Genomic DNA, 15,922 nt, shown 5'->3' on the forward strand with positions numbered 1-15,922 from the left:
TTTGAAAACAGGAATGGATTGTTGGGGCTGGGAATCCAGGATTGGAGTCCTAAGCAGCTAGGGGGCATGGTGGATAATAGTGTTGGACTTAGAGTCAGAAAGACCTGAGTTCAAATCCTGACTCAGATGCTTACAAGCTGAGTGATTCTGGGCAAGTCACTTAACCTTCTGTGACTCAGTTTCCTCATTTGTAAAATGAGGATGGTAATAATAAAGTACCTAGCTCTCAGAGTTGTGAGGACCAAATGAGGTAATACCTGTAAGGCACTTTGGACATCTTTACCGTGTTATAGAAACAGAGATCTTGTGATGGTGATGTCAGCCACTCTCTAGGCAGATTCACTCACTTCCTCCAGCATGGCGCTCACCAGGACCCTGGGAGGCAGAACACAAAGGGCTGGCCCACTCTGGCAGATGAGGACACGATGGCTCAGAAGGGTGGGTTAATTTGTCCAGAGTCGCACAGACTCTGTAACCCTGTGCTGCCTTGGCACAGCTCCAAGGTCCCTCCAGGGCTCAGGGATGTCTCTGCAGAGAGACTTAGCCTAGTGGTGACTGCCCATGATCGTCACTGAGCACCTGATTTGATATTCCAACAGGGAATATTCAAAGTGTTTCAAAGCCTAGGAAAGGGCTTTTTACAGAATCAGGGAGAGGCTGGGAGGGAAAAGGATGCCCAACTTCAGTTAAAACAAAACAAAACAAAACAAAAAGAACACCATTTTTTTCTTGATTCTCTTTGCTTTTTTGCTTTTTAAATTTTATGTATTTATTTTTCATTTTCAAAACTCACTTTTATAAGATTTTGAGTTCTAAATTTTCCCTCCTTCTTCCTCCCCAAGATGGCGTGTAATCTGATATAGGCTCTACGTGTGCAATCAAATTAAACGCCTTTCCACATTAGTAGTGTTGTAAAGAAGAATCAGAACCAGAAAGAAAAATCACAAGAAAGAAAAAACAAAAAAAAAAGAGAGAGAGTGAATAGTATTCTCTGATCTGCAGTCAGACTCTATAGTTCATTTTCTGAATGAGGATAGCATTTTCCATCATGAGACTTTGGAAGATCATTGCGTTGCTAAGAAGAGTCAAGTCTATCAAAGTTGGTTATCTCACAATGTTGCTGTTACTGTGTATAATATTCGCCTGGTCTGCTCACTTCACTCAGCATCAGTTCATGTAAGTTTTTCCAGGTTTTTCTAAAGTCAGCCTGCTCATCATTTCTTAGGGAACAATAATATTCCATTACATTCACATACCACAACTTGTTCAGCCATTCCCCAATTGATGGACGTGCCCTCAGTTTCCAATTCTTTGCCACCCCAAAAAGAGTTCCTATAAATATTTTTGTACATGTAAGTCCTTTCCCTTTTTCTTCCATCTCTTTGGGATACAGCCCTAGAAGTGCTATTGCTGGATCAAAGGGTATGCACATTTGTATAGCCCTTTAGGCATAGTTCCAAATTACTCTCCAAAATGGTTGGATCAGTTCACAACTCCACCAACAATGCTTTAGTGTTCCAGCTTTCCCACATCTTCTCCAGCATTTATCATTTTCCTGTTTCGTCATGTTGGCCAGTCTGATAAGTGTGATGTGGTACTTCAGAGTCTCTTTCATTTGCACTTACATAATCAATAGTGATTTAGAGCATTTGCTCTTTGCTTTTTACAGCACCTCGTTTCCAAATATGTCTTCTCGTCTCCTTTGCCCCTGCCCCAAGCCTAGTGAGTCATCCTTTGGCTGGTAAGGAAAGATGAGTGACTTTGGCATCTGATGGATCATTCACCATTATACACCCATAGTCCACCACCTCTCCAGTGAGAATGGGACCATCTTGCTTCACTTTTTAGGCTCCCTTTTGTCTCAAGGTAACTAAGATTTGTGCCAGGTTCCTCTGAGAACCAGTGCCCTCTCTGTTCTGGAAATCTGGAAAAATATGGAGAACGCTGAAGTCACTCTTTGGCCAGAGTTGCAAGTTCTGATACAATCAGCCCAGGGTCCCGGCTGAATCCTGCACCAAAGACCAGGTCAAAAAGAAAGCGCCACCCAGGAGAGCCGAGATACTGGTCTGGAGCCTCTGCCACCTTGGCGGCCTGGCACACTGGTGAAAGACCATTAGGGTTCAGGCCCCCAACCCTGCCTCAATGCATCTAGTGTTAGAAGGTTAGCTGAGCACTTCGCAGAAAGCATGGCCTCATGTGGGCTTCGGAACTACCCTGCAAGGTGGAGTCCTAAGGCATTATTATCCCCATTTTACAGATGAGGAACCTGGGGCCCACAGAACTATCCAGGGTCACACAGGAAATAGTGGAGGCAGGATTTAACCCAGGGTTTCTCTCGACTCCACAATAATAATGGGATGTGTGGGTATGGGTGTGTGCACTAGATACAGATTTTCCAGGGGGACCTGGGTTCGAATCCCAGTTGTATCACTTTAGGTCTCTTCAGCTCTCTAGGCCTCAGTATATTGATCTGTAAAACGAGGTAGACCCAGTGACTGCTGTGGTTCCTTTCAGGTCTAGATATAGGGTCCTATGATACTGCAACCTGGGGCCAAATCCTGGCTTTGCCACTTACTTCTGGCATGACTCTGGACAAGTCACTTACCTCTCTGGGCCTCAGTTTCCTGATCTGAAAAACAAGATGACCTTTAAGGTCCATTTGAGTTCTGAGCCTAAGAACTGGGTTCAAAGCCTGGCTCTGCCTCTGACTGCTCATCTCTCTCTGGGCCTAGGCCTCCTCCTCTATAAAACCAGAGGGTTGGATCAGTCCATCTCTAACGTCCCTTCTGTCTCTAAATATTACGCTTTCTTCATTTCTAAACTCTCCTTGGAAAGTTTATAGGCCCATAAATTCAGGACTGGAAGGGAGTCCCAAGGTCATCTACTCCAACCTCCAGCATTTAACTTGCCTGAAGTCACACTCAGGATTCGAACTCAGGTCCTCTGACTTCCAGTCCCATGCTTTTTTGCACTGACCCACCCCACCTCTCGCAGAGAAGGCTTGAAAGAGCCTCTTTATTTTCATTTGTTCAAGGTACATATGACATCACCCCTGCCCCATACACACACACTAACACACTCCTTTAGCCACTGGGGACGAGTTGTGCTGCTGGTGTGCGGGCGTACTACTGGTGCTGCTGTGGCATTCAGTGACTGTTACATTGAAGACAGAAGACTGAAAGTAAACACTCCAAGGCCTAGCAAAAACCGCGTTGGGTGACAGGCAGCCAGGGGCGGGGAGAACTGAGGCTGAAGGTCAGAGAGGCTTCGGGCAGAGATTTCATACTTCTCCGTGGAAGGCACTGGGCTGTGGACACAGGTGTCGTAGCCTTGCCTCACCTGGGTAGGGCAGAGCCACCTCTCTCCAAGGGGCACTGAGGCCCCCCTCCAGCAGGTAAGGGAGTGAGTTTTTGTTTTCTTCCCATAATGGAATGAGAGGCAGCAGGGTTGTAAACAGGCCACCAGGAGGGAAGGTCCGGGGGATCTTGGCAGGATGGGCCCTCGGAAGGACAGACAGGTGACTGCTCTGGATACAGTCTGTGGTGATAACACCATGCTAGGAAACTGGAGATCTGGGTTCCAGCCTTGCCTTTGTTTCACGCTCAAATCACTTCATGTCTGAGAAGTGTGATAGGCTGGCGGGAGCCTTGGATTTGAAGCCAGATGCCCTGCATGTGAATCCTGGCTCCGTTACTTGTGTGTACTTTATGTCAACGCTTCTTAAACTGTGGGTCACAACCCTATATGGGGTGGTGTAACTGAATGTGAAAAATTTGGCAACAGTAAAAGGTTTCTGTATACCTATTTTATATATCTGTATACCTGGGGTCATGTAAAAATTTTTCGGGTGAAAAGGGGTTCGAGTGGAAAAAGTTTAAGAAGCCCTGCTTTATGTCATGTTGGATGAATCCCTTGGTCTCTGGCCCTTCATTTCTTGGTCTATAAAATGAAGGATTTCAAGGAGAGGGGCTCTTGGGTCCCGTCCAATCCCCAAATCTTTCCTTCTTAGGCTCTTCGAAGCATCCCTTTCACTCATTCATATCATCGTGTGTATCAACTGTCAAATGATAGGGTTGAATCAGATGGTGCCTACACCCCCATCTAGATGTGGTCACTCATATGTACTCGTCTTCCTTCTCCCAGTAGAATGTAAGCTCTCTGAGGGCAGAGACTATTTCCTTTTTAGTCTTTGCATCCCCAGTACCTAGTTTGCACCTAGAACACAGGATGCTTATTGAATGATGATCTCTTAACATATATACAAGTCACCTCACCTCTTGGGCCTCAGTTTCCCCCTCTGTAAAGTGGGGATAATGTATATAAAAGGCTCTGTAAACCTTAGAGAGCTGTGTAAATGTGATTAGTTTTATAGATTTGAATCCCCTCTCTTTTCCTACCTGACCCTTGGCGGGCGACTTCCTTTCCTGGGCCTTGGTTTCCACAACTTTAAAATGAAGGGACTGGACTCAGTGACCTCTGGGATTCCTTCCATTTCTAAGCTTATATCCATAATACCACAGAGTACAAAGTACCATCTACAACCAGCTTCCGGGAAAGGCCCCACACCCATTCTTGTCTGAGTCAGCACGGACACGAGGTAGGGGGTAGAATATGTCCACAGCTGGACTGCTTTGCAGTTGCCATGGATGTGAGTGTTTGGATGAACTCCCTCTTGCCTGACACCCTTGATTCAGACTGGGCAGGGCTGTAAATTCACACACACCCCTTTTTCTGGACACCTTGGCACAGACCCAGGAAGTGATACCCTGGGTTGGCCGCCCATACCTTGACTGAATGTGGTGAGTGCTTCCAGGCAGCCAGACCAACCGGGAAGGCATCACTGGCGGTGTTTATTTCAATTTCCTTGGGCTCTTCAAATTCCAAAGCCAATTTCTCTTCTAAAGGACCCTTATTTTTCAGACAAAGGAACTGAATCATCCCAAGGATGTGAAGTGATTTGGCCTAGGTCAATAGGTAGGAAGCGTCAAAGAAGAGATTTGGAGTTCAAATCTGCCTTTCTCTTTCTGCCAGATCCCAGGCATATTGGAGGCATTATTCCTCAATTTTTACAAATCAATGTTAAGTCTGGGGGATTGTGGGTCTCCACATGGTCCATGACCACACCCAGGCTTTGGAGCAATTTATCAGTTGAAATCTGAAGGCTAATTTGTGGTCTCTTTGTAGTATGGGAATTTATTTTCTCTTAGATCATGAAAGATAATGAGTTTCTTGTGTATGATTCTGGCCAACAGGTCACATGTTTCTGGGTTGTTAGTAGGTTAGCAGCCTGTCATGATGTGTTGTCCAGTAACAACCACTTCCTTCTGTCACTTACCTTAATCACTAAGTCTGGGCTCCTTAAGACTCACCTTTCTGTAATTTCTGGTGACCATAATTTGGCCCCCAATTACCCTCATCAAGCCCTCCTTTTTCACAAACAAGTTTGGATGACTCAGTCATTTGGGCCACTTCTTTCTCAGCATATCGTCAGTGGAATTCAGTAGGCTGTTGGCCACGGAGGGCCTTTTGATTCTGACATCCTAGCTGTTCCGTGGGCAGCCCTTTTGGGTCCCATTCAACCAATCAATGGCATGTGCCAACTCTCTGCCCTGGCAGTCACTTGTGACGGGATGCCTGATTGTTCCAAAAGTGTTTCTGGAGGTTTTTCACCTTTTTCCTGCACTCAGAAAACATCTAACCAGTCCCTTCCTCCTTTTGGATGAGGAATCTCTTTCTAGAGCTACGTTAGGGAAATGAATCCCATATTTTGCTAATATTATGTAGGATTTTGTTAGGACCCTTTCCTGTTATGGACCATTTTACAGTTTCAGGGTATACATCAAGACTTCTATGACTGGGCAGGCGTTAATTGCTTTCAACGTGTTCTTTTGATTCCAGGATACTAGGAAGTCTTACTTTATCCAACCATAGCTGAATTCTTATTCTTCTGGCTAAAATGATTATTAGTAGATAGGGGCTGGAGCCAGGATTTCATCCTGTTCATTTCATGGGAGAGGCAGCCACCAAGGGAGGAGACTCCCTCTACCAATGGAGGTCAGCATTTTCTTGGCCACTGTAGCCTGAAGGTGTTGTCTAGAGTCCTTTGAGGGTGAGTGACTTGCCCAGGCTCACTTGGTCAGGCTGCTTAAGAGGTATTTGAACCCAGGGTCCATGCACACTGCTGCTCACTATTGTCGTCCTTATGAGAAGATGTGAGGGGCAAACTTAGGAAGTCTGGAGCCCGGCTGGAAGGGCTTTGAATTCCACACCACGGAGTTGATTTTCTTAGGCAGACCAGGGATGCCTGTTAAAATTTCCTGGGCTGGGCAATGGGATTTCTGGGAGATCGTTAATTGGCTGCTTTGTGCACAGTGAATTAGAGGGGAGAATGGCTAAAGGCAACGAGCCCCTCTAGGGGTTAATTGAGCCTGATGTAAAGGAAAGAGTACTACCAAGGTAGTCAAAAGACCTGGGTTTGAATCCCAGCTCTGCAACTTACTGGCTATGTGACTTTAGGAAGTCATTTCCCCTTCTCTGGGCCTTCATATCCTTATAAAATTAAAGGGATGAGATAGCTAGGTGGTGCAGTGGATGGAGGGCCGGGCCTGGAGACCTGAGTTCAAATCTAGCCTTAGACACTTACTAGTTGTGTTCCCCTGGCCAAACCCTGTTTGCCTCAGTTTACTTGTCCAAAAAATCAGGATAATAATAGCACCTACTTCCCAAGATTGTTGTGAGGATCAAATGTGTTAATAATCGTAAAGTGCTTAGCACAGGGCCTGGCACATAGTAAGTGGTATATAAATGCCAATTATTATTATTGTATCAAGGCCGAGGAGGAATGTTTTGTGCCTACTTGCTCCTAACCTTGGAGTGGGCTGGGTTGTTCTGAAGCTTTCTGGTCTCCCCCGGGTTAGCAGAGGACAGGCAGCCTCCTAGCCTAAAGCTGGGGTCTGAGGAAGGCCAGTTAGACTGGGGGCAAAGGCCTTGGTTTGGGGGACTTGGGCTGATCTGAGGAATGAGAGGATGAAGGTACTGAATCAGCAGGGGGAAAAGAGGGAAGGCAAAGTGGGGGACACCCAGGGACATGAACTAGGAGTTAAAGGACCAGGGAGGCGCAAGGGGAAGCTAAACAGGATGGCAGGTCTAGCTGTGTGGCTTTGAACAAATGTCTTCACCTCTCTGTGCCTCACTCTCCTCATCTGTAAAATGGGAGTAAAAAGCCCTGCCCTGCTGGACTCTCTGGGTCCTTGTCAGATGAGCTAATTAGTGGTGGCAGACGGGCTTTCCAAACTAGAGAAACGCCCCAGGGGGACGGTTCCTGGGGTTATCACCATCACCATCATTTTCCAGGGAGAACAACCAAAGAGCAGACGCCAAGGGAAGGGCCTGGAAGGCAGTCCCTGAGGCTCCGTGACTTTGAATGGGTGGAGGGGCAGGGAGGGATGAGATGGCTTGACTGCTGGTTAACAGAATCCAGGAGCGTTTTCTAAGGCAGCTGACCTCTTATTAGAGATAACAGTTTCAAGCTAGTGGGGGCCTTTGTGATTCCATCTGATGAGTGCAGAGCCCTAAGAGGAATTCGGGCGCTTGCACCAGTGGTTGGGGGTGGGGAGGGAGGAGAGGAGACACCTTTGGGAGAGACCTTCGGGCCCCTGCTGGGGAAGCCCTCATGGGGAGGGAGCAGGATGGGCCTGGCTGGGAGGGCTCCTCTGAGGGAAATCCTTGGCACCCCCTCTCTGGTGCATGCAGACCTTCACCTTTACAGCCCTGCCCAACCGCCAAAGCCTGCCTCCTCCCCTCCCATCCAGGGCATCCCCTCCCTCCCTGGGAGACGGCAAGATGGAAAGGGAGTGGGGGTCACTGGAGGAAAGGACAGTGGGGACCATCCCCCTAAACCCCACTGCTCTGCACACACGATGCTCTGTCTCTGGTCTCCTGTCTTTGCCTGCCATGCTCTCCCTCCCCACTTCTTCCTCAAGAAATGCCTGGTTTCCTTTAAGGTGGAATGCCACCTTCTGAGGAGGGTTTTCTGATCCCCCTCAGCCACCAGGGCCTTCCCTGGGCTCAGGTCCTTTCTGTCTGCCCTCTGTGTACTTCACATATGACCTATTTCTGTAGATATCACCAGAGCAGAGACTCTGAGAGGTGAGAAGGACCTTTGCTGCCAGCCAGCCTGGCCCCCACACAAAAAGACCATAACCCCGTAACAAATAACGTTCCTATATTAAGCTACCACGTTGTCTCCCCCATTGGAATAGAAGCTCCTTGAGGGCAGGCCTGTCTTTGCTGTTCTTTATAATCCCAGCACTTAGCGGGTGCCAGGAACCTAGTAAGGGCTTAATGATGGTTATTTGGTCAATTTAGTCAGGGGCACAGAGAGAATGTGTGACAGACGCAGCATCAGACCACTGGGCCCTGAGAGAGGAGGGCAATATTGGGGTGGGGGTGGGGGGCAACTCAGATCCCAGGTGAGTGTGTGGGGATAAACTGAAAATGATAACAATAATAACAAAACTATTAATAAATGAATTATGAAATTAAAGATTATAAATTAATATTTAAATAAAATAAATTGTGAAATAAACCAACTTTAAAAATTTTTAAATAGCATAAATTAAAATATTTAAATTAAATATTGATAAATTAATAAAAATAATAATATTATAATAACAATAACTAGCATCTTCATAACACTTTAATGTTTGCAAAGCACTTTGCAAACATTAACTCATTTTATCTTTGCAATAGCCTTGGGACATAGGTGCTATTATTATCCCCAGTTTACAGATGAGGAAACTGAGGCAAACAGGTTAAAGGACTTGCCCAGGACCACATAGCTCATAAGTGCCTGAGGTTGGATGTGAACTCAGGTCTTTCAAACTCCAGGTCCAGAGCTCTATCCACTGTGCCACTTCTAGATATATGGTGCCAGTCTGCAGGGCCAGTGGAACAACATCAAGGGAGGAAACATGGCCCTCTGAAGTCCATCACCCTAGGGCAGATGTTACTTAATCTTAGTAATAGCTCTAGGTAGAGGTGGAACAGGGTTCAAGTTCAGCCTGAGGGGCAGTGCCATGCCATGAGAGCTGAGGAGGAAGAACCATTTCACCCACTTTTTTCCCCTTGTACCTTAAGATTTGGAGCAAAAGTTAAAAAAAAAGACCTACTGTATCTATCTGTCTATCTGTCTATCCATAGTGACTATCTATGTACCTATCCATCCATCACCTATCTATCTATTTGTCTGTCCATCCATAGTATCTGTCTATCTATCCATCCATCATCCATCCATCCAACTATCTATCTATCCATTAATCTATTTATCTGTCTGTCTGTCTATCCCTCCATCTATCTGTCTGTCCATCCATAGTATCTGTCTATCTATCTAGCTATCCATCCATCAACCATCATCCACCCATCCACCCAATGATCTATCTATCCATTAATCTGTGTGTCTAGCTATCTATCTATCTCCAGCACTGCAAGTATCTGTGATTTGACAGGTGCGGATCCAACCTCCACTGAGGCCCCAGCTCCCTACGTCTTTGTTTTCCAGGATCGTCCTGGCCCCCAAAGTCACGGCCTTGCAGACAATTTGGTGAAGAGTCAGCTCGTCCTCATCCATGAAACTTTCCCTGACTATTCTGGACTGACTGGGCAGCTGCATCCATGTCTAACACACACATGTCTATGGTTAGTGGCAAGGCAGAGGCTGATCATGTCAGCTCCTGCCAAGGAGATAAAGGTCAGAGGATCGCAGGCTTCTAGTAGCGGGAGACCTTGGGGCCAATCAGGTCCAACCCATAATTTTGTGTATGAGAAAACCAAGACCCCAGAGACATTAAATGATTCACCCAAGGTCACACTGGTAGGAGATGTTTACTGATAACTGTTATTCAAAGAGCCACAGCCAGGGATCTGCTTCAAGCTCTCCCAATGTCTCATTGTGGCATGGAGGTTTCTCAAGGTTAGGCCAGTAGAAAGTAGCCAAGTTCAGGCAGACTCTACAAAGGTGGAAAGGCTTTAGTTATGGGCTCAGTGATCTGACAACTAAATATCTTGTCTAATAAGAATATATTACTCTAAGAATTTTAGCAGATCTGTTCCATGTTGCAACTGTTTATTGTCCTGGTTTCATCTACAAATTCCTCCTGATGATTTGGTTTAGCTGGTTTTCATGTCAAACTCTATGCTGGCTCATTCTTTCCTTAACTGCTTTGGTTTGTGATGTAATACTGCTCCTTGTCTTCTGTCATCCACCTTTCTAGGGTTTTGGAAATTACTTTAATCCCCATGGCCCTTGGTCACCATGTCTTCTGTACAGTGATCAAATGTTTAGGGATTGAGCTAGTCTCTGAGCTCTCTGGTCCTCATTCACAATGAATGTGGCAACAGGTTTGTATAAATTCAATTTCTTTAAGAAACTGCAATAAAGTCAGAGAGTTTGCCAGCTCTTTTTGTGTTTATTGTTTAAAAAGAATTTGGTGACTTTTAGTAAAGAGGATAACATGAGAGGCTCCTTCACATGCTCTTCAGAAAAACAAAACAAAACAGATACACCCATGGTCAAGAAACACGCATACAAGATAATTAAAATTTGCCAAAACAGAAAATGAACAAAGCAAAGAGGAGTACTAATATATTTTAAAACACACACACACAACTGCAGAACAACTGTGCCATCTAAAATACTGGAAACAAAACAAATGGGAAAAAAAAAACAAAACAAGACCTCTCAGGAGACGTCCTCAGATGGATGGGCAACATGATTTAAGAACCACACAATTAAAGAACTAACAGAAGGAAGAAAAGGAAACAACTAGCAAACATTTAAAATTTCATGAGAGGGATGATATAAAGACAGAATACAGCAAATGTGAAGCAACAGTCCTGGTATCGGTTGTTTTTGCTTAGCTGTTTATCATAGGGGAGGATTCAATCCTGGGGCAGCACCTGATAGTGGTGGGGATGGTCAATTTATACAGAAATGGCCATGAGGTAAAAATAAAGAGGTATCAATAAAAATTATTTTTAAAAGTCATGAGAGCAGCTGATACTACAATAAAAAAAAGCTTAAAAATATTAAAGAATAAGGGCGGGGGCAGGAAATGACCCTTATGGGTAATAGAAAAGAAAACCTGAAAAGATCAAAAGAAGAAGTTAATGATAAATTTGTGGCATCCGCAAACACAACTTCAAACATTGCAGATGAAGTAGGGAAAGAAGCTTAGGAACCAAGTCAAACATTAAGAGAGTTGAATATAAGAAACAGACACATGAGATATAACTGGAAGAGTACCAAGAGTCAATGATCTCATGATTCCTGGCATCTCATATATTTTGGAAAAGTGAACTGTCTAGCCCCTATATTGCATGAGATTATTCCAGAAAGCTATCCAAAACTATCAAAGCAAGTAATAATTTAATAATAACAAGAATATTTATGTAACACTTAAGGTTTGCAAAGTGCTATATATACATGATCTCATTTGATCCTCACAAGCACTGTATGAGGGACGTGATATTATTAATTCCAATTTTAAATATAAAGAAACTGAGGATGAAGTGACTTACTAAAGGCCCTGTAACTGGTAAGTGTCTAAGGTCAGATCTGAACTTAGATCTTCTTAACCCCGAGTCCAATGTCTTCACATGCTGTACCAATAAAAAAATCCACAAGAGCCTGACAGAGGAAAACCTATAATTCAACTCTGTTTGACATATTGTTGTTAAACTCTGACAACAAGGAAGGGGTCCACTAAACTGCCAGAAGAAAGATAGCTATATGGTATGCCAAGGGAGTTAATTGAGGGCAGATATTCCCAAACTTATTTGGCCTACCACCCCCTTTTAAAAAAAAATTACTCAGTGCCCCCCTGGAAATCTACTTCCTTTAAGGTTTTTTTTTTAAATTTTACATCATTTCGAAAAATATAAAATGATGGATCTTAAATTTAATAATTTCTTGAAAATTTGTGGGGTTTGTCCTGCATTGAAATTTTGATGACACAATATTGCTTGATGTAACCGTATAGTATCATATTGTCAACAAATCATTACACGCACATGTTCCTGCCAATGCATGCTAGACTTCCCAAATGCACAACATGCTTGCCTGCCAATACTTGCTTGTTGAGACCTATCAGCAGACTTGACCACTAATTGGTTACAACTTACATTTTGTGTGTTTATTTGGAAAATAATAAAATCACTACAACTTTGACTCTGTTACACAACAGATGAAACGTGTACAAACAGTTTTACAAAATTTTCTTCTTTTCTCTTCTTTCCTTATGCTTCTTATTTTTATTCAACACCCCTCAATTGCACCCAAGGCTGCTATCACCTCCCTGGATCATTCCAGCAAACTCCAGGGGGCTGGATTACCCACTTTGGGAACCTCTGATTCCCTGATTGAGGGTCACAGCACATTTCACCATGAACAGTCAGAGAAATTAAAATTTGACACACAAATAATGAAGGAGTGTGGGCCACAAGCCCAGAAATCATCTCTCCAGCAAAACTGAATATAGTATTTGAAGGCAGGCAATGTATATCTTTAAATTATATCCATTTTGAAGAATTCAAAGACATATATAATTCATGTCAAAGCAACTTTTGAAATACAGCCAAAAAAGATGAGTATTTAAAGCAATTCACTCTTCTAAACAAAGATTAAGCCAGCCACTAAGTAAAAACAAGAACTTTCAAGGTCTTTTTTATTTTTGTTGCTAAATCACTAAATGTTTTTAAAGAGTGTTTCAAAGAAATTCCAAAAGTAGGAGGATACCTTGTAGAAGGGGGGCAGGGTGATCCCAAAGGGAAACTTATATTTTAACTTGTCTTTTATAAAAGGAACAGCTAAAGAAGTTTGTTTGTTTGTTTTACAATGTAAGCTATCAGAATTTTGTTTAGAGTGGCTTTGTCAAGTTTGAGTTAATAACGAATATAGGGAAGATTGTAACCCTTTACCAAAAAAAAATAATAACTAAAAAGAAACAATTTGACAAATTGTAATGCTGAACATAAATGGACTGAACTTTACAATAGAAAGGAAAGGAATGACAGAATGGATTAAAAAGGAGAATCCAATAACATTTTGTTTACAGGAAATTCATTTATTCCAGAAGCTTTACACAGATTTAAACAGAAAGGTTGGTCTAACCTGAGTCAGAGGACCTGGGTTCAAACCCACTTCTGACATTTATTACCTGTGGGCAAGTTACTTAATTAATTTCCTTGGATCTCAGCTTCCTCATCTATAAAACGGAGCATTTGGACAAGCTGGAATCTGAAATGCCCTCCAGTTTAAGAGTGATGATCCTATTACCTCTACTATAATACTTCTAACTCACAGAAAGTGAGAGTGGTACTACAAATGTACAAAATCAGATTCAAACCAGAGCTGAACAGAGCATTAAACTAATAGACATATAGAAAGAACTCAATGGGAAAGCAAAGAACATTTTCTAGTACGTATATAATACATGCAGAAACTGATCACATGCAAAATTACAAAGTTGATATAAGTTTCGAAAAAAAAATGACACGTGCTGCACGTATGCATCAAAATGAAAGAAATCCAGAAAGGAAGTTATCCACATGGAAACTAAAAGTCAATTTATTAGATAATGCTTGAGTGAAAGAGGGAATTTAAAAAAAATCAATCATAGTTTATGTCAAAGATAACATGACAGGTACTAAGAATAAAAATGTATGGAGAGTAGTCAAAACACTACTTAGAGATAAATGTGTAGCACTGAAAGCCAATGTCAGTAAGAAATGGCTTGTTGAGTCTTACCATTGAAAATCAACAGGAAAATAGAAATAATCAAGATCAATGCAAAGATGAACAAAATTGAAAGAAACAAAATATTGGAAATGATAAATAAAGCTAAGAGCTGGATTTAAAAAAGAACACATAAAATTGATAAATAGCAAACTGAATTTTAAAAAAGAGAAAACTCAAATAATCAAGATTAGAAATAAGAAGGAAAAATTCACAACAAGAACAAAAGAAATCAAGAAAATTATCAGAGATTACTACACACAGTTCTATGCTAGTAAATTTGACAATCTATAAGAAATGGATGGATATTTTTAAAAGAACTAACATTAATAAAAAAAAGTAGATAAATTAATAAGTATTTATCCAGCATCTATTTTATTCCAGGTATCGTTAGGCACTGTGAATACTATTTCTTCTCGAAAGGAGTTTACATTCAAAAGGTGGAGACAGCAAGTGTGTGTATGCATGTGTGTGTGTGCACATATGTATACAGATAGGTATATTAAATGTATACATATAGTATAAAGTTAATAAATAGAATGTATCCAGGGTAGCTAAATACAATGTAATTTGGAAGAGAGAGGACCTTAGCATCTGGGGGAATCAGAAGGATCTTGATCAGGGAGGGAGAGCCTTCTATGCCTAGGGAAGCAACCGGTGAAGGGAGCAGAAAGATACCCACTGAGGCTGGATTGCAGAGTGTAAGGGGGTGGAGCGGGGCAGGGTTGGGGGGAAGGGATTAATATTCAATAAGGGCAAGTTAAGAAGAGCTTTAAAAGCTAGACACAGAAGCTTCTCTTTTATCCTAGGGGCTGGCCTCCAGTGGAGCTGGTTGCATAGGGGAATGCCATGGCCAGATCTGTGTTTAAGAAACGTTACCTTGACAGCAGTGTGTAGGATGGACAGGAGTGGGGAAAACTTGAGGCGGGGAGACCAATAGGAGACTGTTGCAATAACCTGAGTGAGAGGTTTGAAGGCCTGAACGAAGGTGGTGACCTTGTGAAGGTGGGATGGGAGAGTACTGTCAGTCCTCTGAAGTCACAATGACTTGGTCATTGCATTAGCCACAGTTCCAAAATCTATCGATATTGTTTTCCTTTCCGTTAATTGTGGTCATCACTCAAATCGTTCCATTGGCTCTGCCTACTCGTTCCACATCTCCACTGGATTTTTGTGATGGCTTTATTAGAAACTAAGCTCTTGCCTTCATCAGGCTTTGGCTCTGAGTTCTCCTCTCTGCCCCACTGATTGATTTCTCTGTTCCTTCTCTACTGCCAGCTTTTATAACTTTGGTTCTCTCATGTGTTTTGAAATCCCTCTGGGCAAGTCACTTCCCACCAATACCATTTTCCTTGTCCTTCCTGTTTCTTTTTTTTTTCTTTTTTTTTTCTTTTTTTAAGCAATTGGGGTTAAGTGACTTGCCCAGCGTCACATAGCTAGTAAAAATGTCAAGTGTTTGGTCTGAGGCCAGATTTGAACTCAGGTCTTCCTGACATCAGGGCCAGTGCTCTATCCACCGCGCCACCTAGCTGCTCCTTTTTTTGGGGGGTGGGGCTAGGTAATGGGGTTAAGTGACTTGCCCAGGGTCACACAGCTAGTAAGTGTCAAGTGTCTGAGGCAAGATTTGAACTCTGGTCCTCCTAACTTCAGGGTGGTGCTCTACCCACTGTGCCACCTAGCAGCTCATCCTTCCTGTTTTCTTGATGGTCTCTTTTTGCATATAAATTTTATCATGATTGTATTTAATTTTATGAGGTTGCCTTTAGGTATTTTCATTGAAATTGTTTTGGGGTGGGGTGGGTGGGGTAGTAGATAGTTAGCAACTGAGTCAGCAAGTCTCACCTGAGAGAGAGACACACAGAGAGAGAGAGAGACAAAGAGAGACAGAGACAGAGAAACATATGTACAGTATATGTATACACACACATAAGTATTTATGCACACAATATAGATACACCTACATATTCATATACACACATATCTATGTGTGTTTATTTCTGTATACACCGACTATGAGACCCTGGGCAAATCATCTAACATCTCAGTAATCTGGTCAACTATAAACTGCAGAGAAGGTGCTAAGCTGCTTCCATAGAGGGAGTTTCCTCCCATGGGAGTCCCCTTGAGTGG

At 42.9% G+C, this 15,922-nt stretch overlaps 1 protein-coding gene across 1 annotated transcript in view; it reads left to right on the forward strand.

The window, feature by feature from the left end:
- Positions 1-3,304: 3,304 nt before the first annotated feature.
- NGEF (neuronal guanine nucleotide exchange factor) overlaps positions 3,305-15,922 on the forward strand; it is a 126,330-nt gene continuing 113,712 nt past the window's right edge. Inside the window, exon 1 of the mRNA XM_027875207.1 lies at positions 3,305-3,394. The gene's annotated coding sequence lies outside the window, so the exon portion shown is untranslated. The remainder of the gene's footprint in view (positions 3,395-15,922) is intronic.

Source organism: Vombatus ursinus, unplaced genomic scaffold (assembly GCF_900497805.2).
Source record: "Vombatus ursinus unplaced genomic scaffold, bare-nosed wombat genome assembly UNPS02014808.1, whole genome shotgun sequence".
In the NCBI taxonomy this organism is placed as follows: Eukaryota; Metazoa; Chordata; class Mammalia; order Diprotodontia; family Vombatidae; genus Vombatus; species Vombatus ursinus.